This window comes from Saccopteryx bilineata, chromosome 8 (assembly GCF_036850765.1).
Source record: "Saccopteryx bilineata isolate mSacBil1 chromosome 8, mSacBil1_pri_phased_curated, whole genome shotgun sequence".
Lineage (NCBI taxonomy): Eukaryota > Metazoa > Chordata > Mammalia > Chiroptera > Emballonuridae > Saccopteryx > Saccopteryx bilineata.
This window is the reverse complement of record NC_089497.1, coordinates 49,029,599-49,043,585: the sequence shown is the minus strand read 5'-3', so window position 1 is coordinate 49,043,585 and position 13,987 is coordinate 49,029,599. Positions and strand designations below refer to the sequence as shown.

The 13,987-nt window shown below is 40.5% G+C and overlaps 1 long non-coding RNA gene across 1 annotated transcript; it reads left to right on the top strand.

Moving 5' to 3' along the window:
• The first annotated feature begins 772 nt into the window (after positions 1 to 772).
• LOC136312259 (uncharacterized) lies at positions 773 to 9,330 on the top strand. The gene is made up of 3 exons (XR_010726911.1): positions 773 to 897; positions 7,827 to 7,935; positions 9,149 to 9,330. It is a non-coding gene; the product is annotated as an uncharacterized lncRNA (long non-coding RNA).
• Positions 9,331 to 13,987: the final 4,657 nt, after the last annotated feature.

Below are 13,987 nucleotides of genomic sequence, written 5' to 3'. Positions count from 1 at the left end.
TTGGCTACTTTTTGGAAAATTATTGCCCAGCTGGTTTTATTTCTCCATTCTCAATTCTGTTCCATTGATTGGTGTGCCTGTTTTTTTCTGTTAGTACCACGCTTTTTTTATTTTTGTAGGTCTGTAGTATAATTTGAAGTCAGGAAGTCAGATACCTGCAGCTTCATTCTTTTTCTGGGATTGATTTGTCATTCAAGGTCTTTTCTTAGTTCCATGGAAATCAGATTATCTTTTGTTCTATTTCTTTAAAAAATGAAATTGGGATGGGGTGGTCAGGCCTCACTTCCTCAGAACCACTTTGTTGCCTCCAGACCCACAGTCAAAGAAGAACACGGGGACAATAGCTCAATAGGGCAGCGTGGTCTCGGCCTATGTGACTGGGTGGTGCCTGTGCATCTTCTACCTGGAGAGGATGCAAGATGACCGGTGAGGAACCTCTTCCCAAATTTATGCACGAGATTATTTCATTTTAAGATGAAAACAGCATGAAGCATATGTGCAAGCTCTTGAGTGAAAGCACACAGATCTGAACTCGAATGATGTAACTGGTTTAATCAGAAGAAAAACTTAAGCAACAACAGCAAGAGTCTACAACAAACCCTGTAGAACTAACAGGGGAAACAAACATCATTTTAATGCGACTAGCAACCCAGGACCGAGGGATGCCAGAGTGTACTAGGCCAATCCAGTAGCACAAGCAAGGGCAGCAGCCAGTGCCGCCCAACTGTGATCAACAGTGGTAGATGCCACGATCAATTCGTTTTCCTAAAAATGAAAGGTGAACTGGAACGGACTAAGGAAAAACTGGAACCAGCCTAAAATGAACTGAGTGCCTGGAAGTTTATACCTGATACGTAAGCAGATCATACTGCTCAGTCTACAAGAAAGCTATGGTGGGTAAGTCAAGCACTTGTTTCCACACCAACACTCGGACTTTTAGCAAAAAGAAAGAAAAAAAAAGTCACATTCTTATACTATTCTGCATGTAATGATTAATGTAAAACTTACTGGATGAACCTTATGTTTCAGCTTTTTTTTTTTCCTCTTCCCCCTCCTCTTGCTTCAGAGGGTTTTTTTCGGAAGTGGCCACCTCCGAAAAATTCCCTTTCTAGAATATGTATACACTCAAGAAACGTTTCTGTTTGTAGAAAATGGAGGGAGAAACAGAAGTCTTAAGTCTGTGGCAGACTGTGTCTTCAGGCAGTTTGGAGGAATGAAAACCTAGGGATTTAAAATCATGGATTGAACATGTATAGTGACTTAGAGACACTGTGTTTGCCAATAAGACTATGGTCTTGGTGATTGTTGTTGAAAAGTCAGATGAGGTGAGTATTGCCTTTAAAAGGCTTATTTGATAAGAAACAATGTAATAGTTATAAGAGAGTCAAATAATAGATGTTAATATAAGTAGTTCATATATTTAACCATTTTGTCTGGGGGTCTGTATTACTTCACATCTTTTGTTAAGTTTATTGTTAAGTATTTTATTCCCATTTTTTCAATTACAATGGAAATTGTTTTTTTATTCCTATTTCTGAAATTTCATTGTTAGTATATAGGAATGTAGATGATAGTTGTATATTAATTTTGCACCCTGTAAATTTACTGTATTTGTTTATTGTTTCTAATTGTTTTTCTGGTGGAGTCTTAAGGGTTTTTATGTAAGGATTCATGTCATCTGCTAAAAACGACACTTTTACTTCTTCCTTTCCAATTTGAATGCTTTTTATTTCTATCTCTTGACTGATTGCTCTGGCTACGATTTCCCATACTGGGTTGAATAAGGGTGGTGCGGGTGGGCAGCCTTGTCTTGTTCCTGATTTTAGAGGAAAAACTTTCAGTTTTTTACCATTGAGTATGATATTAGCTATAGGTTTGTCATATATGGCCTTTATTATGCTAAGATACTTTCCTTCTGTACCCATTTTATTGAGTGTTTTAATCATAAATCAATGCTGTGTTTTATCAGATGCTTTTTCTGTATCTATTGATAAGATCATATGATTTTTGTTCTTTGTTTTGTTGATGTGCTTGCTGTATTACATTGATCGATTTGCATGTGAACAATCCTTGTGCCTCCTGGAATGAGTACCACCTGATCATGATGAATTATATTTTAATGTATTGTTGTATTTGATTTTCTAGAATTTTCTTTAGGATTTTTTTGCATCTGTACTCCTCAACTATTGGTCTGTAGTTCTCTTTTTTTGTGTTATCCTTGCCAGGGCATCAGAGTTATGTTGGCCTCAAAAAATGTGTTAGGGAGTATTGCCTCTTTTTCAGTTTTTTTGGAAGAGTTTGAAAAGGATAGGTATCTAATCTTCTTTGAATGTTTGGTAGAATTCACTAATGAAGCCTAATGAAGTCTGGATTTTTTATTTTGGGGAAAGTCTTTGATGATTGTTTCAAGTTCCTCACTGTTTTTTTAAAATTTTAATTTAGTTTTGTTATTTTAGAAAGTTGGTTATTAAAAATAGTTCTACAGGGTTTGTTATTTAAAAAACAGTAATTCTAATGCCCTGGCCAGATAGCTTGGTTGGTTAGAGCTGTAGTCCCCAACCTTTTTTGGGTCACGAACCGGTTTAATGTCAGAAAATATTTTCACGGACCGGCCTTTAGGGTGGGACAAATAAATGTATTACGTGACCGAGACAAGCGTCAAGAGTGAGTCTTAGACGAATATAACAGACGGAATTTGGTAATTTTTTAAAAATAGAACATCGTTCATACTTAAATATAAATAAAACGGAAATAATGTAAGTTATTTATTCTTTCTCTGAGGACTGGTACCAAATGGCCCACAGACTAGTACCGGTCCACGGCCCGGGAGTTGGGGACCACTGGGTTAGAGCATCATCCTGAAGCACAGAGGTTGCTGGTTCAATCCCCAGTCAGGGCACATACAGGAACAGTTCCTGTCTCTCTCTCTCCCTTCCTGTCTGTCTAAAATCAATAAACTAAAAATTTTTTTAAGACAGCAGTTCCTTGCCTTCTTCTCTGCCCCATTTAGTTCTCAAATAGTTCTACAAGGTTTGTTATTATTTTTTTTTTTACTGACTATTTTCCCTATGCTGTACTTTACATCCCCATGACTATTCTGTAACAATCAATTAGCACTTTTTAAAAAAAAATGAATTTACTGGGGTAACACTGGTTAACATAATTATACAGATTTCAGGAGCCCAATTCTACAACACAACTCTGTACACAGTATTGTGTGTTCACCCCTCCAGTCAAGTCTTTGTCCATCACCATTTATCCCTCCACACCCATCCTCTATCCCTCCACCTTCCTCACCAAGGCCCCACCACCTGATAGCTGTCAGCCTGTTCTTTGTGGACGAGTCTGTCTCTATCTTGCTTGTTAGTTCATTTTGTTCACTATATTCCATATAAAAATGAAATCATGTACTTGTTTTTCTCTGACTGGCTTGTTTCACTTAGCATAATGCTCTCCAGGGGCATCCATGACATCCCAAAAGGCAAGGTTTCCTTCTATTTTAATGGCCACGTAGTATTCCATTGTATATATGCACCACAGCTTTTTTATTCACTCATCTACTGATGGGCACTTGGGCTGTTTCCGGATCTTGGCTATTGTAAATAACGTTGCAGGGAACGTAGGGTGCATATATTCTTTCAAATTGGTGTTTGGGGATTCTTAAGATATATTTCTAGAGGTGGGATAGCTGTAACAAAAGAAAATTTCATTTTTAATTTTATGAGGTAACTTGATACTGCTTTCCACAGTGGTGGCACAAGTCTGCATTCCCAATAATGGTGTTCAGGTGTTCTCTCTTCTCCAAACCCTCTCTAGTACTTGCTGGTTGATTTATTGATGAGAGCCATTCTGACAGGAGTGAGCTGAGATCTCATTGCAGTTTTAATTTGCATTTCTCTGATGATTAGTGACGTTGAGAATCTTTTCATATATCCATTGGCCATCTGTATGGACTGATAGAAAAGTATCTATTCAGGTCTTTTGCCTATTTTTTATTTGGATTGGATTTTTGTGTTTTGTTTTTGGTGTTGAGGTTTATAAATTCTTTATATGATATCTTTGGATATTAATCCCTTATCAAATATATTGGCAAATAAGTTCTCCCATTGATGGGTTGCCTTTTAATTTTTTTGATGGTTTCCTTTGCTGTGCAAAAACATTTTCCTTTGATGTAGTCCCATTTGTTTATCATTTCTCTCATTTCCCTTGCATGGGGGGATATATCTGAAAAAATAGAGCTACAAGAAACATCTGAGATTTTACTGCCTATGTTTTCTTTTTATTTTTATGGTTTTGAGTCTGATATTTAAATATTTAACCCATTTTTATTTTATTCTTGTGTTTGGTGTAAGAAGGTGATCTAGTTTCATTTTTTGTATGTAATTGTCCAATTTTCCCTACACCATTTATTGAATAGCCTGTCTTTACCGAATTGTATGTTCTTGCCTCTTTTGTCAAAATTGATCATATAGGTGAGGGTTGATTTCTGGGCTCTCTATTCTGTTCCACTGACCTATATGTCTGTAAGTAACATGCTGTTTTGATTACTGTGGCTTTGTAGCATAGTTTGATAACAGGCAGCATGATTCTTTCTACTTTGTTCTTCTTTCTCAAGATTGCTGTGGCTATTCAGGGTCTTTTGTGGTTCCATATAAATTTTTGGAATATTTGTTCTAGTTCTGCAAAATACATCATTGGTATCTTGATAGAAATTGCATTGAATCTATAGATTGCTTTGGGGAATATGGACATTTTAATGATGTTAATTCTTCCAATCCCTGAAAACCATATATACTTTCACTTATTTGTGTCTTTCTCAACTTCTTCCTTCAATGTGCTATAACTTTCCAATACAGGTCATTTACTTCCTTGGTTAAATTTATTCCCAGGTACCTTATTTTTCTTGTTACAGTGATAAATGGAATTATTTTCTTTTTTTCTGTGTGACAGAGACAGAGAGAGGGACAGATAGGGACACACAGACAGAAAGGGAGAGAGATGAGAAACATCAATTCTTTGTGTGGCACCTTAGTGGTTCATTGATTACTTTCTCATATGTGCCTTGACTGGGGGGCTACAGCAGACCAAGTGACCCCTTGCTCAAGCCAGTGACCCTGGTCTCAACCTGGCGAGCCTTGCTCAAACTAGATGATCCCACACTCAGGCTGGCAACCTCGGGGTTTTGAACCTGGGTTCTCCGCATCCAAGTCCGACACTCTATCCACTGAACCATGCCTGGGCAGGCTGAATTGTTTTTCTTAATTACTTTCTGATAATTTATTATTGGTATATAAGAATGCAAGTGATTACTAAATATTAATTATGTATCCTGCTACTTTTCTGGGTTTATTTATTAGATCTGGCAGGTTTTTTGGTGGAGCCTTTAGGGTTCTCTATGTACAATATCATGTCATCTATGAATAAGGACAGTTTTACTTCTTCCTTTCCAACTTAGCTGCCTTTAATTGTTTTATCTTGTCTAATGGCTCTGGCTAGAACTTCCAGAACTATAGTATGTTGAATAAGGGTGATGAAAGTGGACATCCCTGTCTTGTTCCTGATCTTAGGAGAAATGCTTTTAGTTTATGCCTATTTAGTATGAAATTGGCTGTGGGTTTGTCATATATGGCCTTTATTATTTTGAGAAATGATCTCTTGTCCCATTTTGCTGAGAGTTTTTATCACAAATAAATGCTTAATTTTATTAAATGCTTTTTCTGCATCCATTGATATGATCATGTGATCGTTACCTTTCATTTTGTTTATGTGATAAATCAGGTTAATTGATTTGCCAACATTTTACCAGTCTTGCATCCCTAGAATAAATCCCACTTGGTCATGGAGTATGGTCTTTTTAATATATTGCTTGATCCATTTGGCTAGTATTTTGTTGAGTATTTTTGCATCTATGTTCATCAGAGATATTGGCCTATTGTTTTCTTTCTTTGTAGTGTATTTGTCTGGTTTTGGGATTAGGATCATGTAGGTCTCATAAAAAGAGCTTGGAAATATTTCATCCTCTTGAATATTTTGGAATAGTTTGAGAAGAACAGATGTTAGCTCCTCTCTGGATGTTTTGATAAACTATGCCTGCGAAGCCATCAGGTCCAAGACTTTTGTTTGTTGGAAGTTTTTTCTTTCTTTAATTATTACATCTTCAATTTCATTAATTGTAATCAGTTTATTCAGGTTTTCTGATTCTTTCAGATTCAGTTTTGGGAGGTAGTATGTTTCTAAGAATTTATCCGTTTGCCAAGGTTGGCCCATTTGTTGGCATGTAGTTTTTCATAGTATGTTCTTAAAATCTTTTGTTTTTCTGCAGTGTCAGTTGTTACTTCTGCTCTTTCATTTCTGATTTTATTCATTTGGGTCTTCTCTCTTTTTTTCTTGATAATAACATTGGTTTTTTTTTTTCATTTTTCTTAAGCTGGAAACAGGGAGAGACAGTCAGACAGACTCCCGCATGTGCCCGACCGGGATCCACCCGGCATGCCCACCATGGGGTGACGCTCTGCCCACCAGGGGGCGATGCTCTGCCCATCCTGGGCGTCGCCATGTTGTGACCAGAGCCACTCTAGCGCCTGAGGCAGAGGCCACAGAGCCATCCCCAGTGCCCGGGCCATCTTTGCTCCAATGGAGCCTTGGCTGCGGGAGGGGAAGAGAGAGACAGGGAGGAAAGCGCGGCAGAGGGGTGGAGAAGAAAATGGGCGCTTATCCTGTGTGCCCTGGCCGGGAATCGAACCTGGGTCCTCTGCACGCTAGGCCGACGCTCTACCGAATAACATTGGTTTTAATTTGTGTTCCCGCCCTTCCTTCAGATGTTGTTGCTAACTATTCCTCAAAAGAGTTGAAGGATAAATGGTGTAGCAGCTGCTCCTGCTTACCTAACACACACACACACACACACACACACACACACACACATTTGTACTCCACACCTACCTCCTTCCTCATGTCCCATGTTCTCTCTGTTCCTGTATCTGCAGCTGGTAGCCAGTCTGCAGAGCTCTCTGCCAGGATGATACCATTTAATACCAAGCCATATCAACTCTTAGTTCTTTGCTGGGCTTCTTTTCCCCTACCAGAAACTCTGTAGGATGGATGGTGAAAGATGTATCTGAAAATAAATGGAAATTATTCTTGTACATTAGGCAACCACTGTGTGTACATTAGGCAACCACTGTGTGTTAATAGAACATGCTGAGAGAAAGAGAGAAGGCATGACATAGCTGGATAAGGAAAAATAAGATACATCTAGATACAACATCCACTAATTACTAGTAGTAATACATAGTATTTGCAGCTATAAAAATGAGATACAACGACAAGTGGCTTTATAATTTTTTTATTGATTGATATCAGAGAGAGAAGGAAGGAGAGAGAGAGAGAGAGAGAGAGAATAGAAACATCAATTTGCTGTTCCATTTATACAGGCATTCATTGGTTGCTTCTTGTATGTGCCCTGGCCAGGGATCAGACCCTCAACCTTAGCATGTTGGGACAATGCTCCAACCAACTGAGCTATGTGGCTGAGGCAAACTGGTTTTTAAATTATCTTCTTAGAGTTCTTTTTATGCCTACTTAACTCATCAAAAGTTCAAAATTATTTTTTATATTCAATATGTGACATCTGGATATTAGTTGCCCACAAGCATATATCTGATTGACAAGTTATGCAAGAAAAAGCTGTCAATTGCATATTGGAAAGCTGACCAAGCAAAGAAGTAAAAAATATTCTTTACAGTTGTGTCAAAAGAAGGGGCATTCTATGGGTATTTGGCAGTTAGCAATACAGTAGAGCTAACATTTTTCTTTTCCCTCCACAGCCGAGCCACAAACCTCTCATTCTTTTAATCAATTCTGGATCTGGATGGTTATATTGAGCCTTTTTGTAGTTATTGGGATCACCCTATACTGCTGCCACCCAAGTCAACTGTGAGTGCTATTGTACTATAATTCTGGAAGCCCAAATTTAATTAGTATAGTTTATCATCTCTCTGAGATTTTAGGCTATTCTCATTTCTGGAAAGTCTGTGGAAACTTCAATGTCTCCTTTCCTTGGTTCAGCAAGTTCTGTTCATTCACTAGACAGACATTTCTTAAGCACCTGCTATGTGCCTGGCACTCTACTGAGCACTGGAGTGACAAAGATAAGAATCCATTGCCTTCAAGACACTAAATTCTAACTTAGTCCTTTTGTTTTTCCCACTAACTTTATAATATTTTCTTGGAGACATCAAGGCTTTCTAACTAATATGAAAACATTTTGGATGTAATGTGATATTCCAACCTTTGATTTGGAATTTGAGAAAAGTCATAAATGACAAGATGTTGAGGACAAGAATTATTTTCTTGGAGGAGGGTAAGATGTACGAATGAAGTGGAGAGACTAACTGACCACAGGTGATTTTATCCATTCTCAATTCTTCAAAACACATTTTTTGATGAAAGGTCAGGAGTGGTAAAGGAAAGAAGATATATCTAGACTCTTTTACCCTATGAGTTTAAAAGTTGGGCCTTACACATGTGCTATCCTCAGTTGCTAACTAAATGAAAACAAACTGCTAGGTCAGTGCTATAGCAGGAGTCACCATGAAGGCACACCAAGCTGTCTTGGAATAGAAGTCATGTCCACTGAGAATAGAAAAAGGAAAAATCAACATCTGCTGACTTTCCCAACCTTCAGCACAAAATGTGTCAAAGGTCAGGGAAGTCACTAGAGACTCTGCTCTGAACAACTCAACCCCCAAATAGGGTGAAAAAGAACTGGTGACTCAAGGATGTTTCTGATGAAGACTGCCCAGCTAGACCCTCTAGTTTGGTTCCATCCTTAGGACTATGGACATTTGGGAGTGAATAATTGTTTGCCTCTGCGTGTTATTCTGGGCTTTGTAGCATGTTTAGTGGCATCCCTAGCTCTTTATACCAATAGCACCCCTCGCACCAGGCATGACAACCAAAAATGTCTTCAAGCATTGCAAATACTCACTTTTGGGAAGACGAAGGGTGGAAATCCCCCCCCCCCCCACCACAGTTTTAGAACCGCTGCTCTCATTCTAAGCCAGTCTGAAGGCTCACTGATATACATGGGCACAACTTAAGGGAAACTTGCCTATCTAAAGTTTTATTGTCTGTGTTTATCTTCAAGGACTTGCTGCAAGATGAAGACAAAGAAGGAGGAAGGGGAAAGCATGGAAATGGAAAGTATATCCCCTGTATAACGGGATCTGCAGCAGCATCTGGCTGAGCGGAACATCTGTGGGTAGCTCCCCTTAGCCCTTCTTTCCCAGTGTGGGACATATGAGATCAGAGGCATCAGGCGACGCAGGGTTTTCTTCCTCTCAGCACCAAATTTAAGATCATCTATCTACCTCTTCCCCCACTTCTCAAAAACCTCATTCAGATTATCTAAACAGATGATTGGCATCTCCACGTACCATCTGCTTATTGTAACCTCCTTTGCTGTTCCATTCTGCCATCTGGAAATGTTCTCTTCTTGTCAGCCAAGTCAGTGTCTTTCATTATCTAGAAAACACTACTTTAAGTTCATTTCTAAGTAATATTGCTGGTCTAAGTCCTTATTTTCATCATTGCTTTCCCCCCGTGTCCCTCACTACTCCTGGCCACACATTCGTGTCACTCAGGAGTCACGCTGTCCTAACTCAGCAACATCGTCATTGTTCTCCCTGCCTTTCAGTCACAGAGCCATCCCACCAACACAATCACAGAGCCAAAATTTATAAGGATTTTTTCTCCATGTTATTATCCCACCCCAAATCTCATAAGAGCCCCCAGTACTCTGGTGTTTAGCCAGTATTTCATTTTTCATGATGTTCTCCTTTGTTGTTCTCTGACTTTTCCATCAGGTTCAGAAAAAAGTAAATCTATCCGTAACTAATTTCCTTTGATATGTAAGAGGAAAAATTTATACACATAAACTAAACCAGTGTTTTTCAACTGCTGGACAGTGAGCCGGTCCATGGGTTGTCTACTAGAAATTTGGTGCTGGTCCACAAAGAGCTAGCCACCCTGAGATCTTATGAAAATGATAAAATATTCCTAATTGAATTCACTTACGCTCAGGGTCATTTCTGTCCTAGTGGTCTCCAAAATAATTATTCTATTTTCACCCATCCCTAATAATTAAAAAGGTTGAAAACCACTACACTAAACTATTCCTTTTCAATCTGACTGTTGCTTCAAATTCTCAAAGTGATAATTTAGTTAAAAAAAAATCACATTCTACTGGTTCATATTGGACTGCTAATTTCTTTAAATTGCTTTATACTAATTTAACCTCCTTTGTAATACATTTATGAGAAAGTTCTCATTTAAAATATGATTTTGTTATACTTTTTGCTGTGCAAAAAGCTTTTTACTTTTTTTTAAAGATTTTATTTATTGATTTTAACAGAGTAGGGACGAGGAGTATCAAGTCCTAGTTGCTTCACTTTAGTTGTTTATTGCTTGCCTGTTGCTTCCTGTCTGCACCTTGACCAGGCAAGCCCAGGGTTTCTAACCTAGCAACCTCAGTGTTCCAAGTCAATGTTCTATCCACTGAACCACCACAGGCCAGGCTAAATGCTTTTTATTTGGATATAGTCTCATTTGCTTATTTTTTTCCTTTATTTCACTTTCCTGAGGAAACAAATCAGCAAAAATATTGCTATGAGAGATGTTTGAGAGTCTACTGTTTTCTTCTAGGATTTTTCTGGTTTTGTGACTTACATTTAAGTCTTTTATCCATTTTGAATTTATTTTTGTGTATAGTGTAAGCTGGTAGTCCAGTTTCATTCCTTTTTGCATGTACTTTTTTGCATGTACTTTTTCATTTACTAAAGAGACTGTCTTTACTCCTTGTATACTTGTCTCCTTTGTCAAATATTAATTGACTGTAAAGACATAGGTTTATTCTGGGTTCTCTGTTCTGTTCCATTATCTGTGTGCATATTCTTATGCCAGTCCAGGCTGTTTTATTACAGTGGCCTTGTAGTATAGTTTAATATCAGGTAGTGTGATACATATTTGCCTATGTATCTAATAAGGGGTTAATAACCAAAATTGATTTTAAAAAAAAACTTATAAAACTCAACACCAGGAAAGTAAACAATTCAATTAAAAATGGGCAAAGGACCTGAACAGACACTTCTCCAAAGACATAGAGATGGCATATGAAATAATGCTCAATGTCACTAATCATCAGAGAAATGCAAATTAAAATGACAGTGACATTATCACCTCACACCTACCAGAATGGCTTTCATTAACAAATCACTAAGCAACAAGTGCTGGCCAGGATGTGGCAAACTCTCCTGCACTGCTGGTGAAAATGCAGATTCTTGCAGCCACTGTGGAAAACAGTATGGCATTTTCTCAAAAAATTAACAATGAATCTGCCTTATGACCCAGCTATCATACTTCTTTGAATATATCTTAAGAACCGCAAAACACTAATTCAAAGAAGATATGCATTCCCATGTTCATTGCAGCATTGTTTACAATAGCCAAGATCTGGCTACAGCTGAAGTGTCTGTCAGTGGACAAGTGAATTAAAAAACTGTGGTACATATACACAATGGAATACTACACAGCTGTGAAAAAGAAGGAAATCTTACCTTTTGCGATGGCATGGATGGACCTGGAGATTATTGTGCTAAGTGAAATAAGCCAGGCAGAGAAAGACAAATATCATCTGATCTCATATATAAAATCTAATGAATACAACAAACTGAGGAACAAAATAGAAATAGAGGCAGGGTCACAAAGAACTGATGGACAGCTGTCAGAGGGAAGGAGGAAGAGTGAATGGGATCAAAGAAGTTTTAGGGACTAGCCAAGTTATATATACGTAACACAATATACATGTAGGTAGAGCACAGAGCATTTACCTGGCAGCTGTGGTTGATGCTATGCTGTGAGAACACTCCAGCAAGAATAAACCCTCCCTGGCACACCCCGGAGGGAGCTCGCCCGCTATACAGAAATGACTCAGTGCTAGCCAGGCAGCCTCCTGACCTTTTTTGGCCATTTGTCCTAGTATAACATCCTATTGGCTGAACCCATGTATATAAGCTAGTTTACTTCCTGAATAAAGCGTATCTGCGTCACTGAAACTGGTCCCTGGAGTCGGGTCTTTGCATCTCCGTCGTCCTCACCCCTGGCAGGACTTGTCCACAACTGGCACCTTGAACAGGGACCTAACCCCTAACCGGCATCCAAGGGACGGGTGAGTGACCCTCTGCAATGGGAAACCTTCTCCCCCCTCCCGAGCTCCGCAGGCTCGAGCCCTGCACGCCCTATTGCAGAGGAGGCGAGTTGAAGTTTGTGAAGAGGATCTCTGTACTTACTGGGAGATTCTCTCTGGTCTCAATCCCTGGATTGAGGACGCGTCCCTCTGGGACTCGGATACTTGGGCCCGAGCTCTCCGACACATTCGCTCAGCTGAGGTACATGGGGGGCAAACCTTCCCTCTCGGCCTCACTCCTGCCTTACTGGCAATACACACCCGCTTGACCAGTGTGCCTGCTGGGGCCCTTCCGCCGGTCCCTAAGGTCCTACAGGCTACTCCTCTTTCAGAGGAGCCCCAACCTCCGTGTTCACCTCCCCCTGTAGAGGAAGAAAAGGGTTGGACCACTGAGTTTGATGGACTTGCAGCCGAGTGTGTAGAAACGAAACCAGATACATTAGAAACCGCGCCATCAGCTCTGCCACCCGACAAAGCAGAAGTCGCTACTTCCACATTCCTTGCCAAGCTCAATGCCCCACCCCAGCCTCTCAGACTCCGTTTTCTACCCCAGCTTTAACTCTAACACGTGTTCCTGCTGCAGACCCGTGGGCCAACCTGTACACCCCCATGTGTCTTTTCTTTTCCCCCCTCATTTGTCTGTCTATCTGTCTTGTCTATTTTTCTGTGTCTCTCGCTCTCTCTCTCCCCCGCCCCTCTCTCTGAAATGATGCTGGAAGGACCCAGCCACGGCACAGTGGCGGGGATCACACCTTCTTTTAACCCAAGGGAGAGGTTATACTTGTGTTTTTCAACCAATTTGGATCCCAGGAACCCCCAAAACTGCTTGACAGGGTTTCTTGGGCACCCACTAAGTGGTTCAGTCTTCACCCGTCCAAAGCCACAGCCCTGGCCTTGCTATACAGAAATGACTCAGTGCTAGCCAGGCAGCCTCCTGACTTGTTTTGGCCATTTGTCCACACCAACTACGCCTGAGGGGAGGAGGTCCTCAGCGCTCCAGAAGAAGACCTCACGGCTGGCATGCGCGCCCCATCACCTGGGGGGATGTGGAGGCTTTGGCGGGGCGGGTCCAGAGAGTGGCCCCTGGAGGGCCCCCAGGCCCTGGTGCTCTGTTCCTGCTTATGTGTGCTGTAGTAACCGTTATTCCCAGATGTGGGCAGACCCCCATGTCTGGGTGGCTGTGGCTGTTCCCCACCCTGGCATAATTATGCCTGTTGAAGTTAATAGCCCACAGTTTCCAGCAGTATATTCCAGTAACTGCTCCCTTAGTCTCCCTTGTGATAATAGTGGCCGGGAATCCCAACAGTGGAACGGCACTATATGGGGTAACCTCAGTGACCCAATGCTACTTAAGTTTACTCTGAATAATAACACCGTCCCCTCGGAAGGGTGGGTCCTCCTTCAAAATCATACTACGGGGGACTTTGCTGAAAACAGTACTATCAACCAAGGCTCAGTACTTGGCCTACAAGCCCTCCTCCCCCTAGCTACCAACAGCTGGGCCCGCCCTGCTAACCTTGCCTTCCCAGGGTCACCTCTTTGCTCATTCCTGTATGTCGAACATCTAAGAACACTCCTGAGAGAAGGAATTCCCTGGAGAGACTGCTGCATTGCCTCTGGCCTGGATGTGCAGACCATCAACCTCAGAGTTTGGCATTGGAAGCTGAGAGATGGAGTGTAATCATATGCAGTACGCAGCCCACAGCAAGCCATCTGTTCCATGTTTGGACGCTGGGACCTTTG